We start from the raw sequence: 10,282 nt of genomic DNA, 5'->3' as shown, positions 1-10,282 counted from the left end.
GGATTCTTCCCCATCTCCTCCACACTGCCCCTCCAGCCTGGACTCCAGGCATGAGTCAACAGCAGCCTGCCAGACACCTCTGTCTGGGTGTTCCACGCCACGTTCAAAATGCAATTCTTTTCTCAGATTCACGTTTCTCCTGTCTCCAACTCATCTTCCCAGTTCCGCCAGGCCTGAAGCAGATACATCTCGACCTCCTCCACACCTCACCCAGTTGGTCACAGAGGCCTGCTAATGCTCCCTCTAAAATGTTTCCCAACTCTGCCCTCTCCATGCTGCTGGCCTCAGTTCAGCTGCATCTCTAGCCTGCTATGTTCAGCGTTTTTCTGGTGGCTGTGTCTTGTTCTCCTTGAAGGCACCTTTGCACTGCCACCAGAGTCGTCTTATCACAAGTCTGGGGCCTTGCTCTGCTGGAGGATGGGGTATGAGCTCCCTCAGAGCGTGCACCTCGGCAGTCCTCTCACGCCCACTTGGTAGTGTGCTCCCTGCCTTTGTCTCCTGCCTCAGCTGCTGCTTCTGCCTCCCGAGTCACATGGGAGAGCCTCATCTAGATGACTGTTCCCCTGGGGCCCCAGTCTGGGTCTCGCCTCCACTCCCAGACCCCCTCTGCTGGGATACAGTATCCCCGCCCCAGCTTATCCTCCGAGTTCAGCTTGCACGTCCTCTCCAGGAACCCCTTCCCTCTGGGTTTCCCACACATGGGCGTCTCTGGAATTGCATTTGCCCAGCTGTACTCTAACTTCTTCCATCCTCTTCACTAGGTTGTGGGAGGTTTTTGAGGTCAAAACTTGCCTCATTGATCCTTGTAATCCCCAGCAAATGCTCAGTGCATACATGCTTACTGAACAGATGAACTGATAAATGGATGAATGGCTGGATGGAGTATCCTGATCTCCAGCCTCACTCCTGCACACAATGGCAGCTGTGGCCAGCCTACTCCTTCGCTTTTGCTTGCTTCCTTCCTTCCTGACCTCACACCACAAACACCTTCATAAGCCAGCCCGGGGCCCCACACCTGACGACAGCCTCTGCCTGGGGTCTCTTTGATTCTTCTCTTTATGAGACTTGAGCTTCTTTTCTGGGGCTGTGTGTCTGCTCCCCAGACCCAGTTACCTCTTCTTCTTCCTGTAGGTGTCTCTCGCCCCTGTGGTTTGTGCAAGGAGCTGCTGCTTCGCATAGCTGCTCTAGTGTCTGGTACCATCAGATCTGGTTTTGAATAATGCCCAGGACTCTGGGGTCCCAGACCTCCAAAGCAGGAATGTGAATGCATGCCACGGTGGTCCGACCCTCACGCTCCTTTTAAAATGATTGGAAGGAAGAGAAGTTCCAACAAAGAATGATTTTATGAATTCTGTATTTTTTCTTCTGATCAGTTTCAATCTGTAATAAATGTCTTGTTTTTCTTGTAAGACTTTTTCTTTCATTGCCTGTTTTTTTTTTTTTTTTTGTAAGTAACATTAGCTAAGAAATTTTTTGATGAGAAATTAACGGGCTGAGAAGATTGGTATTAGCTAAGGATTTTAGGAGTTGAGGACTCACGAAGTGACGGTGTTTGGTGTGTTTTAGGTCAATTCACAATGGCTGTAAATTATGTTATTAGAAAGACAAGCAGCTCCGTGTCAGAAGAGCTCTGTCTTTCTCTTTATGTCTGATTTTAATTTTGAAAAATCGTTCATGGAGCTCAGGGGCTTTCAGGACAGTGAAACTCTTCTGTGTGATACTGAAATGGGAGATGCATGACATGATGCACTGTGAAAACCCATCAAATGTACAACACTGAGCACACATCTTAATGCATCACGCTCACCAGAGATGTTAATGGTTGTAGGGAACAGGTTTATAACATTGAGACAACGGATCATGCAGCAAGGCTACTTTACTTCCTGCAGGGTCTGAGGGACAGCACTGGGTCTCACTGGCAGTCTTGCCACAAAAGCACACCTGAACAAAAAAGACAGGGACATTTATAACTTTCATATCCTGACACAATCACCTTACTGCTGTGTCCAGTTTCCATCAGCTGGAATGGGATCTCGCATTCTATGCTTGACCCAGTTGGCTAAAAACCTGGAAATTTCCTGAATAGATAAGGAGAAACAAGATGAGGAAGAAGAGGAAGCCAGTCAGGAGAAGGTCAGGAGAGTTTCCAAATAAGGAATGACAGGCACCGGGGTTTGGAGCTTGCCTACCTCTGTTCAGAAATTCCGGAGTGAGTCAAGAAGCTGATTTAGGATGTGGCTGATTTAGAGAATATATATATATATATATATATATATATATATATATATGTTTATGCTAATAGTGGACAATGGCCATAAAGCAAGAGATTGTAATTCCTTGTAGTGTAGTCTAAGATACAAACTTTGAAGAACTTTTCCATCTCTCACAACGGTGGAGAAACTTGTGTGGGGTGAAGTTTAGGGTGGGGAACGGGGATATCTGAGAACTCACTGTATTTTCTGTTCAACTTTTTAAGAAACCTAACACTGGTCTAAAAAATAAAGTTTATTAATAAAAAAGTTATGTGGTGGCTAAGGAGTAAGAGGTTTCACATCGTCTCCATGAAAATACCCTTATTGCTTTTTTTCCTCCAGGTTTCTCAGTCTAGGGAATCAGCAGCAAAGTGAGCTTTCTGTCAAAGCAGGTATCACCAGGAAGAGACCCAGAAGACTGGGGCTTTTGTTTTCCAAACCACTTACTTAGAAATGTGCTCCCAAAGGTTCCGTTCCTGGAGCCAGGCCTGCTCTGGGGCTGACTGAGCAGTGAAAGAATTTGAGGATGTGAGAATCCCCTAAACCAATCACAGTCTCCTGCCAGGACTGAAACACACACGAGTCACCATGGCAGTGGCTAAAGACATCATGAACCATTGAACACTATTTTCTGGATGAGTGATACACTGAGTCTTTATCAGTCATTTGTGCCTGGGTATAGATGTGACTGTCTAATTCTGCTCCGTGGCAAACTGCTTTACCTATTACAGCTTTAAAATGTCTGATAAGGCCAGTCCCTATCTCACCCTGACTCTTCTATATTTTTTCCAGAACTTTACTCTTTTCATCTGCTTATTTTATTTCAACTGCAAGATCAGCTTGTCAGGTTATGAAGGAAACTCTGTTAGCATTTCCAATCAAATTAATTACATCAAATTTACGAATTAAGCTAGAAAAACATGACTTCTTTAGATTTTCGAGTTTTGCTCCATAAGACTAAGATAAACATTTCCATGTACTGAAATCTTCTTTTATGCTCCTTGAGTTTAAGAATTTCCTCATATGTGTTCTGCATATTTCCTCTGAGATTTATTTATTGCTACAATTTTTTATTGTTATTATAAATGGGATCCTTTGCCATTATATTTTGTAACATGAAATTGACTAATGTAAGATTTTGGCCTCTCTTCCTGCTGACTTTTCATATTGTTACTAACAGGTTTTCAGCTGATACTCTTGGATATTCCATGTATTACAACCATACCTTTTTCAAATAATATTAATTTTGCCTTCTTGTTATTTTTTAAACATCACTTCTTTCTTTTTCCTATTTTCTTTGATGAGTCTATTCCAACAGGACTAAATTACAGGGTGATAATAGACTCCTCTGTGTCCTGTGCCTTACTTTGACAGCATTCTAAGAAGCATTTTAGTGTTTCTTCACGGGCAATGCTGACTTCTGTATTGGTGTAAGAGGGTCTATATTTTTTAGCACATTAAAGTTGCATCTGTTCTTCCACCATTAAGAGCTTACAACATAGATGGATGCTGAACTTTAACAAGTGTCTTGAAATTACCTAATTTTTTTCTTCTTTGATTACAAAAAGTAAATTGTTAACGAATCACCTTATCGAACCGTCTTTGCTTTCTTGGGGCAACCCCACTTGGTCACAGTTTGCTACTCTGTAAATACACCACTGTTTTGCTTAGGTGGTTTACATTAAGCTCCCTGAGTGAGAACCAGCTCGAGTTTATTTCTGTGCTGTCAGTTTGGTTTGGGTGTCTGGGTTGTGACGTTGCTTCCATCTCTGCAGTCTCTCCACAGCATCACCTCCTGCCCCACCAACCTCCAACACTCTGGTCTAGTAAAGGATCTATCTTTAAATATCCACGGAGGGCATGTGTGATTTTTCTTTATGGTCTGAATAGCATATTAACTGCCTAAAAGGTAATATATATTAATTTACATAATTTTTATAATCTGCCAATCTTTGAATTCAGCAACCTTTTCCAAGCCTTCTTCTCCCACTTTCTTCTGAAAAGTTGGCAAAAATAGTCTTCATTTTCTTTCCCTTTCTTCTGGAGAGAGAGAATAGTAGCAAACAAATACTAGTCTTGGAATGTTCGATCTTTGCTTAGCAATGGTCGCTGGCCCAGGAGAGTGCTGGTGTGTGTAAGGGATACTGGCATCAGAGCTGTCTCGTGCATTCTATGAATATGTCCTTTGGGATTGTGGGAGCCAATTCCGTCATTAACCTGGCTACCAGGCCCCTGCCCAGCCCATGCCTTCTCAGAGCACTGCATTTCCTTGGGCACTAGCACAGTAGCAGGAAGAGAAACACACATAGTGGGGAACATGGTTGCTGGCAGCAACAGAGATGTCGTGAAAGATGCAGACAGAGGCTGTGGGACCCACATACTCTGCACTCTCAGATGAGCCTGTTTTGAAACACAAACATGGTCTAATTCCTTCAGGCCAGAATCCAAGTGTGTAATTAACTTTCTGTTAAACAAAGAGAACTCTGGCTTTTTTTGAGTGGAGCACACCTGTCCCCACTTGTGGGGTTGCAGAATGTGGTCACCGTCAAGATTCCCTCTCAGCTCTAACCCCTGTAGAAATCACGGCGCAAGGCAAACAGTGGAAAGCCCCTCTATTAAAATGTCAGTGTGCCACTGTGAGGTTTGCAGGGGAACAATTTTGGCCTCTCTCCAGAGGCAGGTGTGACTGGAGCCAACTTGTCTATAGTGAGTTTTTTACTATGAAACCATCAGCTACATGGACGAGCAAAACAATGTTGCATTATTTGGAGTCCCTGGGAATGTGCACACCCTTTATAGACCGATTGTGTTTACCCTCCTGTCCCTTCACAGCTGGGATTAAAATTTGCCAGAGTTCAAATATTTAATGTTTTTTCTTGTTTTCTATCCTTGGAATGTCTCAATGTTGCCAGACTTGCTGCCAACACGTACACCACATTGTTCCTCACTTGCCCAGGTTACTGCGTGTATGAGAAGCTGGATGGTCAGTTCTTGTCACCTTTGGGGATGTGTCAGCCTGAAAATCAGCTGGTGTCCTCCTCAAGTTTGGAGGCAGCTTCGTAGGGCGATTCTGTTCCATGTTATTTTTCTTTCCCAATTGCAACAAGAGATCTGATTTTGATTATGAGAATAATTTTATATTGCATTTCACAATATGTTGTCTCATTTCTTCAGTGATTTGGGGATGTTAGGGGTCACAAAGACTGTGTGTAAGAGAAGTGGGAAAGGGGCAAGTTGTGAATTGCTCCATAGAATGTTCTGTACTGCAAAGGTGACAAGTTGTATCTTTCTCTCTTGCCCCATTTTCTCTACTCGAGACCCCTGTCACATCAGACTGCTTGGCAAGAGGAAGAATTTGAGTGAGAAAGTGGTGCTCCCAGATATTTGGCAGACCAGGCTGAGATCTGATGTCAAGACACAGGCTGAAACTGGTGTTGCACATTCAGGGGCCCAGCTACAGTTGCTATGGCAATGACTGTGGCCACTGGTTCAAGGAACACATGAAGTCTCTGACTGTGGTGAGCTGTAGGGAGCTTCCAGGATCACACAGGGACAAGGAAACAATGGCAGTATCTTAGTCTGCTTGGGCTCCCATCACAAGATACTATAGACTCAATGCTTAAACAACAGACATTTATGGCTCATAGTTCTAGAGGCCAAGAAATCCAGCATCAAGGTGCCAGCAGATTTGGTTCCTGGTGACTGCCCTCTTTCTGGCTGGTGGCTGACTTCTCACAGTGTGTTCACACAGTGGAGACAGAAGGAGCTCTGACCCCTCTTCCTCTTCTGATAAGGATACCCGCCAATTCCATCATGGAGCCGCACCCTCAGGACTTCATCTAAACCTAATCACCCCCACAAAGGCCTCATCTCCAAATACCATCACACTGGGATTAGAGGGTCAATGTATGAATCTTGAGTGGGAGACAAATACTCAGTTCATAACAGTCACGGAGCATTAGACACATCAGAGCAGTGACACATTCCACTGGCCAAGGGAGCTTTGAGAGCTGGGGTCACATATTTAGCTGCTGACCAACTTCACCCCCACTTCCCTACCCAGTGCTAGCCCATTCTCCAGATCAGCAAGAGTGTGTCTGCTGCCTCTCTGGACTCTCACAGGTGCTGCAGTTTCAATTCAGCACCCCCAGATCGCCCTGCCAAATGAATGGACTCCGCAGGATAAGAACTAGTCTTCCTGGAGGTACCAGTGGGCAGAGAAAGAGAAACCATATCAACCTGCTCATTCTTACTGATTTTCCAACCACACTTATTTCCATGGAACAGCAATACGTTAGTGACAAAAGCCACAGTCTGAGGCCCCCAGGTTTCTCAAACGCACATGTTTTAATTTGCGTATGTTCCTCCAAACCACACATTTTCTTGTTCTCTCTTTTGATTCCACCTTCATCTGTGCCTTCCACCTCACTAGGATATTCTTTACCACTCCTGGGTGGGGCCCCAGAGCTGACTTCTTCCTTGCCCAGCTCAAGGTTGTACATCTCCCTCCTGGTATTTTTGTGCCCTTATAATGTAGGATGTGGTTTTGGTACCAAATGTCTGTGACTGATTCCCATGCTTTCCTTCCTTGGTAGTAGATTGCTTTGGCTATTATTCCTCTATGATATAAGTTATGCAAAGTATCAAGCATTTATTTTCTACCATATCTTAAGTTAGTAATAAAATGAGCTGAATATTTCCCTTCACTGTCCACTATTGTTTTGTGCTATTTTTTTGTGCAGACCTTTTTTATTTCAAATGCTGTCTACTCATTTCTAAAGTTCTATTTTAATGTGACTATATTAATATAATTAATGATCAGTTTCTCAATCAATATTTTACTTGCTGATAAGTTTACCCTGACCGAACCCTTGAACTATTGACTAGGAGGAAATCCCTTTCATAAAAATTAAAATCTTGGATTTTCTGATCCATCATGTAAGATACTTAAAAGTCTCCACTCCGTCTCAACAAAAAGTAAAAGCTGAATGAACTAAAAAATCAAGATTTTTAGATTCTTAGAGTTGTCAGAGAAGTAAGGTCACAGGACCAACTGCTGATCTTAAAGTTGGAGAGATAGACAGGTGGATACGGAGAGTCACAGCTTTCCAGAGCAGAAATCAGCAAGCATAAACCTCTGGGGAAACCATGCCAGGGTAGGGAAAGCTGAGCTGTAATTGATGAATTGCCGAAGGCTCAGGATGGACAAGTCTGACCATTAAACCAGGAGACTGACTCGAAGGAAGTCTCCACACATTTGTGTTTCACCATGAGACTCTCTAGGGCCCTCGCAGTGAACACTGAAGAAAAATACCCCCCAGAATCATATTTACCTTTTAATTAAAAATTTCAAAACATACTAACAGGGAAAAAAACCCTACAGTTAGAAGAGACTAAACAAATATCAGAACCAGAGTCAGATATGGCAGGAATTTTGGAATTTTCAGTACAGGAATCATTTAAAAAATCCCCAAACTATGATCAATATGCTAAGGGCTTTAATGAAAAAAATAGATGACACACAAGAGCAGAAGGATAATGTGAGCAGAGAGATGGATATTCTAAGACAAAATTGAAAAGAAAGGCTAGAGATACAAAATATTGAAAGAAATGAAGAATGCTGTTGATAGGCTCATTAGCAGACTGAACACAGACAAGGAAATAATCTCCAAGCTTGAGAATATTTCAATAGAAATTTCCAAAACTGGAAAGCAAAACAAACAAACAAACAAAAAAAAAAACCCGTTTCCTCCAGCCCCGCCCCATCCCCCAAAAAAGAGGATATATTCAAGAACTATGAGATGTCAGATGACTGCAATAAGCATAGCATATGCTTAATGGGAATACTAGAAGACAACGAGAGAAAGAAGCAGAGCAATATTTGAAGCAACAAGGATTGATGGGTTCTCCAAAGTAATGTCAGACACCAAAACTACAGATCCAGGAAGCCCAGAGAACATCAAACAGGATAAATATCCAAAAGAAATATACGTAGGCCAGGCATATCGTTTTCAAGCTCCAGAAAAATCAAAGATAAAGAAAATATCGTGAAAGAAGCCAGAGGAAAACACCTTACTTATAGAAAGGCAAAGGTAAATTACATGTGACATCTTCTCAGAAACCACGCAAGCAAGGAAGGAATGAAGCAAAATATCTGAAATATTGAGAGAAGAAACTCACTTCTCTAGTCTGCATGTAATTATCCTGCTTAGATAAAGAAGAAATAAGGACATTCTTAGGCAAAAATTAAGAGAATTTGTTGCCAGTAGGCCTGCCTTTGAAAGAAATGTTAAGAGAAGTTGTTTGATGAGAAAGAAAGTGTTATAGATCAGAAACTTCTATCTACATTAAGAAATGGAGAGCACTGGAGAAGGAAAAAGTGAAGGTAAAGCAGAATTTTTATTGTTCTTATTCTTATTTGATCTAACAGGTAACAGTTTGTTCAGAATAATAGTAGCCACATTTTATTCATATATATATATATATATATATATATATAAATAAAATATGCTTATGTATAAATGAAATAAATGGTAACAATAACACAAGGAAGAAGAGGGAGAAATTAGGAATATTGTATTATTATAAGGTACTTGTACTACCCATGAAATGTCAAAGTGTTATTTGAAAGTGGATTTGGATTAGTTGTAATGTATGTTGGCAACTCTGAGGAAATTACTAAAAAGGGTTAAAAAAATAAAAAATATATAATATGCTATGAAAGAAGAGAAAACAGCATCATGTAAAATGCTCAATGGAAACAAAAGGCAGAAACAGTGTAGAAGACAAAAATAAGAGCAAAGAACAAGTGTAACAAACAGAAAATAGTAACAAATTTGGTAGATATTAGTCTAATGATCTCAACAATCACTTTAAACATCAATTTCCTAAATATTAGATTGTGCAAAAGTAATTGTGGGTTTTGCTATTACTTTTTATGGCAAAAACTGCAATTACTTTTGCACCAGCCTAATACATTAATTAAAGACAGAAGTTGTTAGAGTGGTTCAGAAACAAGACCCAACATCTTGTCTAAGAAAAGCCCACTTTAAATATAAAGATCCATATAGATTAAAAGTAAAGATATGGAAAAAGTATATATGATACTAACACTAATCAAAAGAAAGCAGGAGTAATTTTATTAGTCTCAGACAGAGCAGAATTCAGAGCAAAGAAAGTTATCAGCATTAAAGAGGGTGATAATATAATGTTAAAAGGGTCAATACTCCAAGAAAACAACCATCCTTAATGTGTATGTGCCTAACAAAAAAGTATGAAAATAAGTGAGACAAAAACCAATAGAACTGCTTGGAGAAATAGATGAATCTACTCTTACGATTGGAGTTTTTAACATTTTTCTATCAGAGATGGACAGATCCAGCAGGCAGAAAATCAGGAAAGGCATAGTTGAACTCAACAGCACCATCAATCAGCTGAATATAATTGACATCTACAGACAACTTCATCCAACAGCAGCATATTACACATTCTTCTCAAGCTCACATGGAATATTCACCAAGATCGACCACATTCTGGGCCATAAAATAAACCTTAACAAATTTAAAAGAATAGAAATCAAACAATGTCTGCTTTCATACCACAGTGGAATTAAGTTAGAAATTAGTACAGAAAGATAGCTGAAAAATTCCGCAATATTTGGAGATTAAACAAAATACTTTTAAATCACAAATGGGCCAAAAAACATCAAGAGAAATTCCAAAAGAATTTGAACTATGAAAATGAAATTATAACTTAATTTGTAGGGTGCTGGAAAAGCAGTGCTTAGGGGGACTTTTTAGCATTAAATGCATATGAAAAAGAGAAAAAAAGATCTGAAATCAATAGTCTAAGTTTACACCTTAGGAAACTACAAAAAGAAGAGCAAATCAAATCTGAAGTAAGCAGAACAAAAATAATAAAGATTAGAGCAGAAATCAGTGAAACTTAAGATGGGAACCCAACAGAGAAAAGTGAATAAAACCAACAGCTGGTTCTTTGAAAAAATTAATAATATTTATCAGCTCTAGCCA

General features: G+C 40.6%; 1 protein-coding gene across 2 annotated transcripts in view; it reads left to right on the top strand.

Annotated features, from left to right (window-relative positions):
- The window catches only part of SPP2 (secreted phosphoprotein 2), a 60,041-nt gene that overhangs the window by 24,153 nt on the left and 25,606 nt on the right, over positions 1-10,282 (top strand). Inside the window, exon 8 of one of the 2 annotated variants that reach the window (XM_003936738.4) lies at positions 1,132-1,410. The exons of the other annotated variant lie outside the window; for it this stretch is intronic. The gene's annotated coding sequence lies outside the window, so the exon portion shown is untranslated. Of the gene's footprint in view, positions 1-1,131; positions 1,411-10,282 lie in introns of those variants that run through there. 2 annotated transcript variants of the gene reach the window in all.

The sequence above is a fragment of the Saimiri boliviensis genome, chromosome 5 (assembly GCF_048565385.1).
Source record: "Saimiri boliviensis isolate mSaiBol1 chromosome 5, mSaiBol1.pri, whole genome shotgun sequence".
Classification (NCBI taxonomy): Eukaryota; Metazoa; Chordata; class Mammalia; order Primates; family Cebidae; genus Saimiri; species Saimiri boliviensis.
This window is presented reverse-complemented; position numbering and strand designations above follow the sequence as displayed.